This window comes from Haliotis asinina, chromosome 4, assembly GCF_037392515.1.
Source record: "Haliotis asinina isolate JCU_RB_2024 chromosome 4, JCU_Hal_asi_v2, whole genome shotgun sequence".
In the NCBI taxonomy this organism is placed as follows: Eukaryota; Metazoa; Mollusca; class Gastropoda; order Lepetellida; family Haliotidae; genus Haliotis; species Haliotis asinina.
In genome coordinates this window covers 42674084-42688881 of record NC_090283.1, presented here as the reverse complement: position 1 = coordinate 42688881, position 14798 = coordinate 42674084, and the positions used below count along the sequence as shown (strand labels likewise).

At 39.7% G+C, this 14798-nt stretch overlaps 1 pseudogene; it reads right to left on the bottom strand.

Moving 5' to 3' along the window:
• Positions 1-5222: 5222 nt before the first annotated feature.
• LOC137280957 (uncharacterized) lies at positions 5223-13681 on the bottom strand (annotated as a pseudogene).
• Between the last annotated feature and the right edge of the window lie 1117 nt (positions 13682-14798).

Here is a 14798-nt window from a genome sequence, read left to right as displayed (position 1 = left end):
AAAGTGAAACTGAAACCCCCTTTGTGGAAAGGAGTTATCGCTGAGGAGGTGCACATGTACTTTCTGAAAGAAAATGCAGCGTCAACAGATGTCTATATCAAACTACACAAAAAGCATATGAAATGCCATTTGAAATGATAAAAACGTTTTTTGTAACGAAACATATTTACAAGGCACAATATTTCCAAACTTTAGTACATGCATTAGGAAATTACATATCACAGACATTGTTCTCCAGGTGTAACAATCCCAAAGCATTGCCTGTATAAAATATTCACTTATTATTCATTTAGGGTGGCGATGGGAAATCCCAGCTTCTAAAGCGTTCGATCGTATAGCCAAAGACCCAGGTTCGATTTACCACACGTGTACAATGCGTGAACCCAAGTTCTGTTGTCCCCTGCCGTGGTATAGCTGGAATTAGGGCTCCGACGTGTAGGACGGGTATCACGGATACACGGACCAGATGAGTAATGAGTTGGACCCTGGTATACGTCCCAATACTGGACCCACTTTGATCACGTGACTAATAAATGAAGATTCTGGATAACTGAATGTTTCTTTGACATAGCCTTATTTACAACGAGATTGTTGTCTTATGCTTGAGACTGTGGACAAAACGTGCACTGAAAACTCACAAGATATCATCTGTGGACAACTGCGCATGTTGCGTGTAACATAGGTCGGAACTACGTCAAGTAGGTCATTGTTGACATGTAAAAGACTGAGGAAAGTAAACATCCGCCTCGAGTAGAGTCAAAAGCCGTCCAGTGTCCTCTGATTTTGAGGAAAACGATGTCAGCGCCAATTCCTAACAATGTGTCTATATCTATATCTGAACTAAAGCAAAATCTAACACAAAATATTTATTCGATAAAAGTGTTAGCATTGTTTTTGTGTGTGTGCTTAATCCAGTGTAGTTTTCAAGGAAGAAAATACGACATGGTATCAGTATTACGATGGTCTGCATTGTTTAATACCTCTTTACAATACTTTGTTACTTGTACGTTTATTGGTATACACTATGTATTTATACCTTGTATATATCGTTGTATATTGTATGTAGGTTGTTAGAACCGCAGCTGTTTGTACCTTCATGTTTCTTATGGAAGGATGTCTGTTGTTCAGATGTTTCGACATCTATGACGTATCCACTCCATTCAGACTTAGCTACACTGATCTACCAGATCCAATGTAGTTGTAAAGAGACATATATTGGTGAAACTGGTCGACCACTGACTATCAGGTTAAAAGAGCACAAAACATCAGTTCAAAATTTGGATCAGAAGTCTGCCGTATGTGAACGCATCATGCACAACCGCAATCACAAGATTGTTTGGGACAACACCAGGACATTAGTTAGGAACGCCAGTGACTTAAAAAACGGAAGCTCCTAGAAGCCATTGCAATCAAGCGGAACAAGCCCTCAATCAACAGAGACGGAGGTGTTTACTTACCCAATGCATGGAACCACCTTATCCTCGGTGACTAATCTTTATCCAAACATCTTTACCTGTAACTCGTTAACCTAATCAACACAAGCCTGCACACCAATCAGTTGAAGCCTGTACATAAGTTGAAGTCTGTACATCAATCAATCGAAGCCTGTACATCTTGTTACCCATTGTCATCGGTCTACTGTTATGTGTACATATACTAGAACCCTTTAGTTGTATCCTCACCTCACCTGAAGAAGAGACTAGAATCTGTCTCGAAACGTTGTGACCTTGTATAATAAAGAAGTTGAACCATAAAGCACTTTTAGTTTGATTCCTCCAACTTCTAAATGCCTTTGAAACAACGTATGGGGAAAAGTAATGAATCCCTTAAACTGCGATTTCACGGGCTTTTGTCATCGCGTTATTTTTCAACTTTATCAGTTGAATTTGCATTTTTGATAATTAATGTCTTTAAGGCCATAACGAGAGGTATCAGAAACTGCAAAGTGTCGCGTTGCCTGTGACCTTAAAGACACTGGATACCTTCAGAATAACGGTGGGTAAAGAAACGCACAAAGAATAACAACGCGTTAGAAATGAATATAGAATTGTGTGACGAAGAAATGTTCATATGAATATGACTGTGTAAATAATCACATGGCCACAAGTAATAACGGTAAATTATTTTGGTGAAAACTGAACTCATACGTTTTGTCCTACGTTGGCTAAAAGTAGTATTATACTTTTACGTAAGAAGGGAAGTGTGAAAGATGTTGATAATTATTGAGGTTTATCCTTGACACATTAGGAAAACGTTTAACTGCGGTTCCGAATGATAGATTAGCTCAGTCTGCCGAACGGTATAAAAAGGTTCCAGAAGCACAGGCTGGATTTAGACGTGGTGGCTGTACTGTTGATAATATGTATACTTATAAGGCTTGATTAAAAAGGCTTTTGACGCTATTAAAGGAAACTTTTTCGGTCTTCTATAATATAGAATGGTGTTCATGGTCGTGTATTAGTGTATTATTTGTCCATTGTTATGTTCCATGTTTATGTGAGAACTTTCGAGTATGACAGAATCGACCACTCTAAGAGGTATATCGGTTGGTCAAGAGTTTGTGGAAATAATGTTATTACTACATGCGGCTGACTTGTGTTTAGTTGATGATAGTGTCACTTGATTGCAGCGAAGATAGCTCTTCGTACTTTCTGCAATAGGAGGGGTTTTCGGGTTAATTTAGATTAACAAAAGTCATGGTTTTCAGAAATGGCAGTATATTAAGGCATTATGAAAAATGGTTCTTTAGTGGCACTCAGATACAGGTTACTACCTAAGAATGAAGGTTTTTATGGATATCAACTTCTTTATCAGGTGGATGAAGGAGTAAGCATTAACTCCGAAACGTTGTGTTCTCATATAAAGAAGTTGATATCCATAAAAATCTTCATTCTTATGTATTTCACTTCTAAATGCCCTTCAAAGACAGGTTACTGCGTGCTTGGTTATTTTGTTGTCAAATAGATTGTCTTGGTCAGAGTGTGTAGACACGTTAGCTTTCAAGTGTAATAAGGCCCTGTTTTTCATCAAAAAGCTACGTTTTAAGTTCCCAGGAATGCCGAATATGATGCCGAATATATCCAGGGCCTAGATTTTCGAAGCACTCTAAGACAGCCGTAAGTGACTTACATTAACATTAACTTACAGTGATTGAGTGAGTGAGTGAGTTTAGTTTTACACCGCTATTAGCAATATTCCAGCAATATCACGGCGGGGAACACCAGAAAATGGGCTTCACACATTGTACCCATGTGGGGACAACGTGGGGAATCGAACCCGGTTCTTCGACGTGACGAGCGAACGCTTTAACCACTAGGCTACCTCAACACCCCAACATTAACTTACAACCACCTTAGCGCTAAGAGAGCTTGGGAAATCTAGGCCCTGTGCTAGAATGATCATATTCTAATTTCTGTAAGTTGGTGCGAGGTGTTAGCAAATATATTTCTAGTAATGCTGTTTTGGCGGAGAGTGGTAGGCATCAACTGCATGTAGAGTATCATATTAAATGTGTCCAGTATTGGTGCACACTTTTGAGGATGGATAATAGTAGGTATCCCAGCAGAGTTATCTTGTAATAAAAGAACTCGATGAATCTGGCAGGACAATATGGGCAAGTGGTGTAAGGCACCTATTTTTCAGTTTCGGGTTTGATGTGTGGATGTTTCAGGATATTGGCATGGTGGATATGTTATTTAATACTTAATAGGAAGCAAGGCATGTGTGAATGTAATGTACGAGCAATGTTAATAACATAAGTACATCTGATGATAGCCTATTCAAACAACTATTGGTTGCAGACAGGGTGTGGATAAACGTTTGTGTTTCTGTAAGAACTGTAATGATATGGTAGATAAAGATGTTGTACACTTTTTGTTTGTGTGCCCAATGTATAATCTGAAAAGGTCTAAACATACTCTTTAAAAAGTAAGGGAACTTATTCTTTTTATTTACGATTAAAAATATTTAGAAGATTTACCGGAGTCAGTCAATGTTGATGTGATAATATTGAATGTTTTGAGAGTGCATCACCATTTGCACTTCCTTACAACCATAGCTATTTGGAATGTAGGCGCTTTTGAAAGATGATTGGTGTATGGCATGTAATTTGCATGTGTACGATGTTCATTTTGAAACAAACGACTAGAAACAAGCACTAACAAATGTGTGATGCAAGATGAGTGTCACAATTAATATTCTAAGTGATTTCTCGACCTTCTTGAAAACCGTCAAACTCAAGCATGGGATCCCATGCGCATGTATGGGATACTGCGTTTGTGCGTTGAATATTAACGTTGCATTCGTTGCATTCCACAAACCGATTCACTCTCGGTATCACGCTCTACACCCTGTTCAATCATCACTTTTTCTATTACATATTCAACTGCAATATTTCTGTGACTGTAGTCGCTTTCCTGTTTTTAAAGATGGGAACAGATGTCTGTCTACTCGTTTACATCAATTTCAAGAAACCGTGAATTTCTTAGCATCAGTTCTATTAGGTCCGGGGTTGCACTGGAAACACCAGTTGCACCTTCTGCTCGCTGCCTAAAATCGGAAAGCATAAACTTTCTGAGGCTTGTTGTTTACAGAAAATCAGTACACTGCTGACAATTTCTCCACACTGAGATGTCAGACGGCTTGTCCTTGTCTCAGCTGTTCACAAATGTTGACAATCAACTGAAAAAGGTGCACCTCTTCACAATAATAGACCCAACCAGGTTTGACAGGGTCATGCAATGCATTAGCATCCACTTGACCAGGAAAGCTGAACGGCTTTTACTATATGTAAGCACAAAATGTCACACTATACATAAACATAATATGTTCATGGCTTTTCACACAACCACTCTTTTTATGCACCACATACGTACATACCCACAACCGCTGTCTACACTGGATTGTACTACACTGCAGGAAAGTTAACCATTATTTTTCTGTAAATGTCAGAGGCAATGATAACGCGCAGTGGTTAAAGCATTCCCAGCTCCGCTGCACACCCGAATTCGATTCCGCACGTCTACTTCTTAAACAGCTTTTTCATATCCTACACCTGTGTGTATAAACGAAGGTTTTGCACAAATTGTGAAATGACAACCGTAATTAATATTCATAAGGTGATCTCGATGTGAAAGTGTGTTTCGGTGTGGTGATGTGGACATATTATGGTACTCAGGTCAAGATATGCACCGCAGTGTTTTATTTATAAGCATAAAACGTACTGAACAACATATTGTGATTTATTGTTCAGGTGTATGGGGTGTGAAGAAATACATAGAAACATACACACTACAAAACAAAGCATGTACAGATGTCTTGGTGTTCGTAAAGCCACTAAAATTGTAGTTAATTCTGTGATTCTCCTCGCTTGGCTGTTCCAAGAATGGGGCGGGCGGACGGTGGAAAATGGAAACAGGCAAAAAAAATAATAAAATAATAATAGATAAATACTATCCGGTATTCAAGTATGAATGTTTACTCACGAAATGCACCGGCAAAAACAATATAGTTTGCCTCTAAATTTTTTATCAATGTGCATGTTCAATGGTAGGGTGCTTGGTTACTGTAAGGGTGGAGTCTTTGTGACTTTTGCCACAGAAACTTTATGATTTCTGACAGAGATACTTTGAATTTCTGACAGAGATACTTTGAAAAAAATGCAATAACTTTTCGATTCTATACGTGATATCATCTTGCAACTTTATAATCTACGTATATAGTAATAGTACAGACATCAATAATTTGCAATGAAAGTCATTTTGATGACTTGCATGATTATCAACGGTTTTCTGAGTATTATAGCAATAACGGATCTTGAAGGAACATAGCATTGAGGTAAACGTGGAATTAATTCCCGTTACAGTTGATCTTGGGATGTACATTTTACCTTCACCTCGCCTTGTAGATGGTATATGTAATCACAAAGACTCTGCCACAGATCATAACGTTTCTGTCTGAAAAAAACACAAAGACTCAACTCTCGCTGTAACCAAGTCCCTACCAGTGATACACGATATTGTTTAGTTGACCGATATTTTTAAGCCGATCTCCATGTATGAGCGTGAAAAATCGCAAACTCCTAACATTGTCGGATCGTAAATGACAGTGGATGGCAATCTTAAGTCGTGACAGGGATTAAAGGTGCAAGAGTTCAGGATGAAGATTCGTTTTTCGTTTTCGTTTTTCAATGAAATTTAATACATTTAGCTCATTTTTAAAATTGTTTTTGTCAGGCATTTTGTTTCAATGAGCGGTGTACAATTGAGAATTGGCAGCGCAAAGTTTAAAAAAATATTTTCTTTATTGTATGGGCAAGTGGGATTTCTAAGGGCAGCGGAGATGACATACTCAAATTAACTACGGACGCCCTTAGGTATCTGCTACAAAACGGTGTGTTCATAGTCAGCATCAGTATCACCATCACTTCAGTGCCTTGACAATCGTGACTTTTTTCTCCTCTGTCCTGTTGATGTCATTGCCCAGTACAAGTCTCATGCTGACAATGAGGAGACTTGGGTTATACACTCCGAACATCGGCCACAGTGGTTCACTTGAGTCGACATTCTCTACCGTCGACATGACTTTCTCCTCCTTCACATCAACGAAGACAATCTTCTTCCTGACATCGTCATAGACAACACCGTAATGTAGTGTGTGTGATGCCCCTGCTGTGTTAGGGAGAGTGTCAGGCAGACACAATACACACTCCCCCTCCTTCCATATCCACCTACATATCCCTCCGTGTACAGTACATTGGGAGACGTTCATACTGTAGGAGTGAGGACGTCCAGCTATACAATGATGCACGTCCCTCTCCTCCTCCCTACTTACTCCAATCTCCAGGATGAGCCTATTGTCTGAGAGTGGTTCGTCCACTGTGACCCAGTTCTCCACCTCCCAGTACTGGGGACAGCCATCCTGGGGAAGGGGGACAGTACTGCATGTGCCCTCATACCTCTTCAGTCTCCCCACCCCTGCAGGTCTGGTGTCCGACTTCCTGTTGACCAGCTCTCCTTCTGTGTTGATGTGGACTTTGTCGTTATTGACTCTGTCCTTGTCATACTTCAGTGTTATACCTACAAACGTAAGTCAAGTGAGTCATGTAATGACATCTACATTATGAAATCTACTAGGTGGGTAAGTCTCAATATCATTGGCAAAATGCTGTATAACGAATGTACGTGGTGCAATAACAAAACAGTAGGTGGAATATCAAACAGTGTCACGATTGGAGTGTCACATGACCTGGTTTCAGTCATTAAAATATTTCCCGAACATTCTGCCTCATTATACTTTCCAGAATGTGGTACAATTCTGTTGAGGCATTGATTGTTTGCTGTTTAACGCCACACTCAACAATATTCCAGCTATATGGCTCCGGTCTGTAAAATAATGCAGACTGGACCAGTTAATCCAGTGACATCCATGAGCATCGATCTGGGAAACTGGGAACCGATGACATGAGCCAACCAAGTCAGCGAGCCTGACCACCCGATCGAGTTAGTCGCCTCTTACGACAAGCATAGTTGCCTTTTATTGCAAGCATGGGCTGCTGAAGCCCTATTCTACCCCGGGACCTTCACGGGTCTCTGCGGATCTGGGATACGATGACATTTGTCTATCGTGTCAATCAGACTGGCAGTTCCCATTAGCTGTCTCTTACCATAAGCATGGAAGATCAATTCTATCTCGGATCTTCACGCGGTTCTAAATGAAAAGAACATCTGAAATCAAAAGCAACTGAATGAATTGTAAACATCCAAACACACTTGGAAAGATTTTCTTCTTTATGTGACGTGACCAATATGTTTGAAATTCTATTGATAGTGATGCACCTCAGATTTTACCTTTTTCAGTTTCGGAAGCCAGTATGGAGAAGACGAAGAAGTTTGGGAGGTTTCAACAGTTTTGTGGATAATATTCTGGTGACTAAAAATGAAAAAGGCACTTTTCGCTCTACTACGATGTCCACCAAGTGGACAACAGCGTGAGTGAGTCTATGAAAGCACTGACTGGCCAATTTGATGCGGTGAATTACATAGTAGCGTCCATGAGTGAAATGCTAATCTTGAAGAACACAGTGGACCAAAACGATGCCGAATTAAAGAATCAGTTGGAACCAATTCAAAACGAAGACACAGATCAGAGGAAAATTGAGACGTCTCAGGCAAACTCTATCACCGCTTTCAAGGCCAAAATTGATAAACGTCCGGAGACGACAAACTGAGCGCCCTCAACATTGGTAATTCAGAGCTGAAAGCCAATACAACATTCAGAATGTCTGAGGAGATGTCTGCAGAAACAAGGGGCAGAAACCTGGGCCAAATGTTATCACGCCTGTCATAATGCAATTTAATCACTCACTTTATGGTGAACAGCATCGACCACGTCAGCAGTGGTATGGCACCATTTATGGTGGCAGTATGTCATCTTTTTGCCAATCATATTCACGATTCGGTGGTTCCTGTGCCCATTCGGCGCATTCCTTCAGGGTAAAAGGTCATTCTGGGTTATGTCTATATAACACCACAAAAACGTAACAGTAATTATGGGGTTGAACGACTGGAAAGTTACATTAAAAGTATTAAGTGCTTAATGTGTTTTGAAAAACAAGAACATTTGAAAATCTGAATAAATAAAGAAAGCAACAACATTAGATCTCAATTTAAACAGACTTGAAAACTAAAACTAAAATTGAAAACCAAAACATGATGCAGTTTTTTCCAGTATAATACTGGCAGAAGCAACCTTCACTTGTTCAACATCTCCCTTATCGATGTGCTGTTGTCTTCCAACCAACAATACCTCGGTCTTGTCATCATTAACTTTAGTTTTCTTTCAGCCATCCATGACTTTATTTAAGTTTCTACTTGGTGTAGGGTGTCTGATATTGATTCTGATATATGTATGCTAATATTTATGTTTGTATAGCGCCGATATCATGTTCAGCTGCTCAAAGTAGTTTTTGTTTTTCCTCGATCTTTGGATGTCAGTGTCAACGGCACATTGTATTTTCACTCTCATGTCCCTGTGAATATATGCCATACAACAACATTTTTCTTACACATTACACTAATGCACTTGCTATCATTGTGAGGTGCTAATATTTCAGTTGTATCATAAAGTGAACCAAGGTTACAAAGCAATAAACATAACAAAGTAATTACTATGGGAGAACACAATTTTGTGTCGGGGACAAATTAAATGGCTGTGTAAACAAAACGTCAGATGAGGTAAAATGGGGTTTAACCTCGCCCTTAAGAATATTTCGCTTAAACGATGACGTGCATGCATGTGTATGTGTGGCGCCTTCTACTAGCCCAGACTGAAGTTGGTTTCATAGTGCTACGTCATCAAGATACCATGCCACAGTTAAGCATGAATATCTTACTCAGACTCAGTATTCTGACTCCGAGTCGACCAGTCCTTGTGTACCAATTAATGCCGAGTGCCAGACAGGAACCAACAAGCATCATATTTAAACGTCTTTTGGTATGACGCGACCGGGATCGAACCAGCGGCCTTCCCTTGTCCAGGCAGACACTCTAAGCACTACACCATGTAAGCGGTCATAAATGAAAGGAAACAATTGTAGTAGCAGACAAATAACATTCCCCACATGGCCTCAGTGATGAAACTTCCAAACTGGGCCTAGAAATGGTACCCAGGAAGAGGTATTGCTATTCACAAACTGTTCGTCGTGAAATGGGATGCTTCACACCTTAGGTACGTCAAAGCTATGTCATATACATCTGTGCAGTTCTAGAAGACTCCGGATAACTGACTGCCAAAATAGATACACATAGTCCTTTCCACAGCACTACTTACATTGACCATTAATGTATACTTGACTACTTGCTATTCCTTATTCACATCTATTGTTAGATTCTACAGAAACATAAGAGAAATACAAGTGCACAGGGACTTAGCGGGTTGAAGAGGTGTATAGGCATCCTCTCAATAGATATAATTATGTACTCACAATGCAGTGCCATGTCTGTATCTGGCACGCTCGTCTTCAACATATGAACGCAGCCTCCAGTTGGGAAACCTGCAAGGGTACAATAACATGGCCTGTCCAATAACCTCAACATGACTAAACGTAATACTTTCAGAAAAAATATGACACGTATTCCTGCCGATAAACATAATTAAACAACGACTCAGATCAATCGGCCGGAGTGTCAGTAATATGAGAAGTGGAAAAGAAAAGGAAGAGAGATCAGGTTGGGAAACGTTCTGAAATATTCCTGTACGTACCAGTCAGGGACGTTTCTGGACGATCAATGGTTTCTGAGGCGATCTCACGGCTTTTGTCTTTCTCAGCTAGCAGCTGCAAGTATGAAAAACGGCTTGCTGTTAAAGAAATTCAAATTGACATTCACGTGTGCAGTATATATCTGTAAAACATTAGTGCAATGCACTATATTTGATCATACGAAAACATGAGTCTCATTAACCTATTCAGACAAGGCACTACTCTTCAGCCGGTCCGCATTTTCTGCGGAAAAAGTGAAAATAGACACCACAAACAACCCTGGTTACACCGTACTTATATTCAATGGCGAGGTGCAGGCAGCATGACCTTAACGAAGACGTCACAGTCTGTCCCTACTTGATGCGGTCGTAAAATGATTCACAATGCATCTGGCTCACCAGACCGTCAAACTTTTGTAGCATTTTCAGATTGCTTTAATTTAAGATCTGAATGATAACCAGCTTGGACAAGTCAAACGATAGCGAAATCAGTGGTAGATGCTTCTTAAAGTGTACTTATTGAAACTGACAAATTAGATACATTTTTAATAATAAGAACACATATTCTCATATATAATATATGTCTGTAAAATATTAATATAATGCAAAATTACCGATACAGGGTTATAATGAGGACAAACAGTAAAGTAACGTTGTGATGTTCTTGAATTTGTGATCTCAATGATAACCAGTTTGGACAAGTTAAACGATGCTCCCTACGTATTCAAACAATATTTAAAGCAATCATATCTACCATTCCCGTGATTTAGGCAAATTATCTGAGTGACATACCAGTTTCATGTTGTTTGCTGGGGCATTCACCTTCTCAATTAGCTGATAATGTTCTTCTTGGTCTGAAGCCAAATTTGTTTTCATTTCTGCAACTTCCTAAAACATAGATTATACTTTTAGTAGAATATGGAGGCTGTCTATGTGTACAGCAATATACTCTCATACGTGGACCCATCGCATATTAGACGTATCCTTTCCTGTTTCTGTTTATGAGCTTCAGAAATGTCATCGGTCTGTGTTGCCTTAAAGTTTTCTGAAATGGTATAAGCAATTAGTGTGAATAATGACAGACAAAAACACATGAATCAAGTTTAAAGGATTATCATGTCATATCATATCATATCATATCATATCATATCATATCATATCATATCATATTTAGCTGATATAAGACCGCTGGTTTGGTATGCATACCATCACTCTTCGTCTTTCAAAGCACTGATAGTACCATATCCACACATATCAGACTTCAACCATTCGCGTTGAATGCAGCTGTAGGCACATCGTAGTATGTTTGAGGTGAGGCAGTTTCTTGTTAAGTTTCTGTGTGTCGTGTTAACTGAGACTGAATGCTCATTCGTTCTTTCCTTCGTTCGTTCGTGTTCGTTCGTTCGTTCCTTCATTCGCTCGTTCGTGCCACCTGTTGCTGGGTAACGCTAAGCGCGCTTCTCCCGTGTGGACCCGGTGCAGAATGTGTCCACAGTACCCAATTGCTGGTCATAAGAGGCGACCAAATTGGGCAATCTGCTGAGACTAAATGCTCATTCATTCATTCATTCATTCATTCGCTCGTGCGTTCGTTCGTTCGCGGGTGGCACCCGTTCATTCATTCATGTTTTCCCTTTAAAAATTCTCTACAGTATATTTTGCCTATATAGGATTCTGACAAGATTACTGACAACGGGATCCTTCTCACATCCTTTAATCCCTTAAAAGATAATACCATACAAGTATTACGAATAGCAGGTCACACTGATAATATGTTAGTTCCTGTCAACCTGAATGCCAGTTTAGTTATTCACAGTATATACGATTACCAACATGATTTTTTTGCAGATTGAAATTATGGTATGAAATCACAGACCACACTCATAAAAGACGTATATCTCGAAGAGATTTCCGCGCCAAGGATACTTTTAGATGGCCTTAGAATAATTTGGTTTAAAAGACATGAGAATAAACATTGTCGAATCATAATAAGACAAGGCTATGAGCCATCTATAAGCACCGATGGAGTTCGTATTGTAGATGAATACACAATTATTAATATCTCACCCATTTACCTGTATGGTAATCTAACCTTATAAGCGTGTAGAGGGATTTTGACTTAAACCGATATGTGAAATAAAATGTCAGCTAGAACAAGAGCGTGATATTCGGGCATCGTCACATAAAAAAATACAATAGAGCGTTAAACTACATAGATGGTGCTGATACCACCGTAACAGCAACTAGCATGGGATTAGGTGCAGTTGGAGTTGGGTTGAGGACAACCATCGTGTCCACACCGGTAGTATTAGGATTAACAGCTATAGTGGGAGGAGGTTTAAATTTATATCCCGCAAACTGAATCATAAAGCAAAGAAACACGATGAAAGTAGAATTCTTGCTGAAACAACATTAAACACGATAGAAGATCATACTTCCATCGCACTGAGTGATATAAAATCTCAGAGGAAGAGTTTCGTTTGATCCTAAATGAACTAGAAAAACACAACAAAATGAAAGAAGTGATTCGATCAAAGATTCATAAAAAAGTTCTGCTACAAGTGAGGACGAGAATATATATATGTATAAAACAATGGATACACCAAGCCCAACAAACATTTATTATGAAAAACAACGACATAATAGAAGATACAGGTTAAACTGTTTTGCTGAAGTCAATTATTTAAGTTGATATGATTACAATTTGATTCCCTGTCTTACATAAACTAGTACCTTACCCCACAGTCTTCCTCTCACTAGTAAGACTATTTGGTACTTTTTACAGGGAAGATGAAAAGTAGTCGTGTTATGGGTTTGATAAATTAATATGAGTCAGGGAAGGATGCCTTTTTATATTCTATGGATTATATGGGCTGGTCCCGTACCCCTACTGTTTATGCTACTCTTCCACCTCGTGACCAGCATGGTCTCCTCTCAAACATCGACAACAGGTAGATGTGTGGCAACTTGTGCCAGACAAATCAAGAAGATACCGATTATGTATTCTACAATTTGTTTCACACACTAAATTTTGAGGAGCAATATCCCTTGAGTTATGCACGGAGTGATTTCTCGATAGTCTGAAGCTGCTGTGCGTGTTATGGCAATATTCACAAAGTAACCCTTCACACTCCTGACACCAACACACAGCCTGGTTGCCATCATTTTCATGTGGACAGAGGAGTTCTGTGGGTCGCAGTTTAATTGTCAAGTGGAATATTTCGTTCTGTCTCACTTCATCCTTCTGGAGGGCTGTGTCTGTGAGGTTGACCTCCCTCTGACACGTAGAGCATGCTATCACACCACCAGCGGCAGATGTCACACACGTCTCACACACAGCGTGTAGACAGGGCAGTAGGTATGGGGCGGGGCCTTTCAGGGTAAACTGCAGCTGACAGGCAGTACACTTTGGGAACATGTCCATTCTAAAAGACACAAAACGATTTTGTGCAAATACAGCCTTCAAGAAGTGTGTTGACTGTGTGTAAATAATGACGTCCTTAACTGCAAACCAATATTAAATTTTGAAAATCGATCTCCGCAGTTGGGCTATGATGACGTATTACTTAATAGAGCAGTATGTCATTTTCATGACATCACATTTTCATATGTGTTTTACATAAGTCTCAGTGCTTGTTTATCACTGGCTGGTTAGTTGCTTTTCTAAGGCCTTCTACAACATGTACGATACGACAGTGAAATCAGTTGGCCATATGCTGCTCCGATCCCAAATCAAGGAGTCTGGTGTGTCGCTTCTTAGACGCGTTTCGTTAGAAAATTGCGCTTGATGAATCTAAGAACAGTGCAGTGCAAACAAAATTCCTTTTAGATGTGTTATCTACATCAGAGTGTTGGTGTGGCCTAGCTGTAAAACCGTTCACTCATCATGGCGGGTTAAAAACCTTGGTTTCATTCTGGTGACATCTCTGTGACATTGCTGGAGTTTTCAAGAGAAGGAAGAAGAGGATAACCACCACTACACCGCTCTACCTTACTCATTCCCTTATCCAACTACAACGCTCTACCTTACTTATTCCCTTATCCACTACAACGCTCTACCTTACTTATTCCCTTATCCACTACAACGCTCTACCTTACGTATTCCCTTATCCACTACAACGCTCTACCTTACTTATGCCCTTATGCACTACAACGCTCTACCTTACTTATTCCCTTATCCACTACAACGCTCTACCTTACGTATTCCCTTATCCACTACAACGCTCTACCTTACGTATTCCCTTATCCACTACAACGCTCTACCTTACGTATTCCCTTATCCACTACAACGCTCTACCTTACGTATTCCCTTATCCACTACAACGCTCTACCTTACTCATTCCCTTATCCACTACAACGCTCTACCTTACTTATTCCCTTATCCACTACAACGCTCTACCTTACTTATTCCCTTAACCACTACAACGCTCTACCTTACTTATTCCCTTATCCACTACAACGCTCTACCTTACTTATTCCCTTATCCACTACAACGCTCTACCTTACTCATTCCTTTATCCACTACAACGTTGTACCTTACT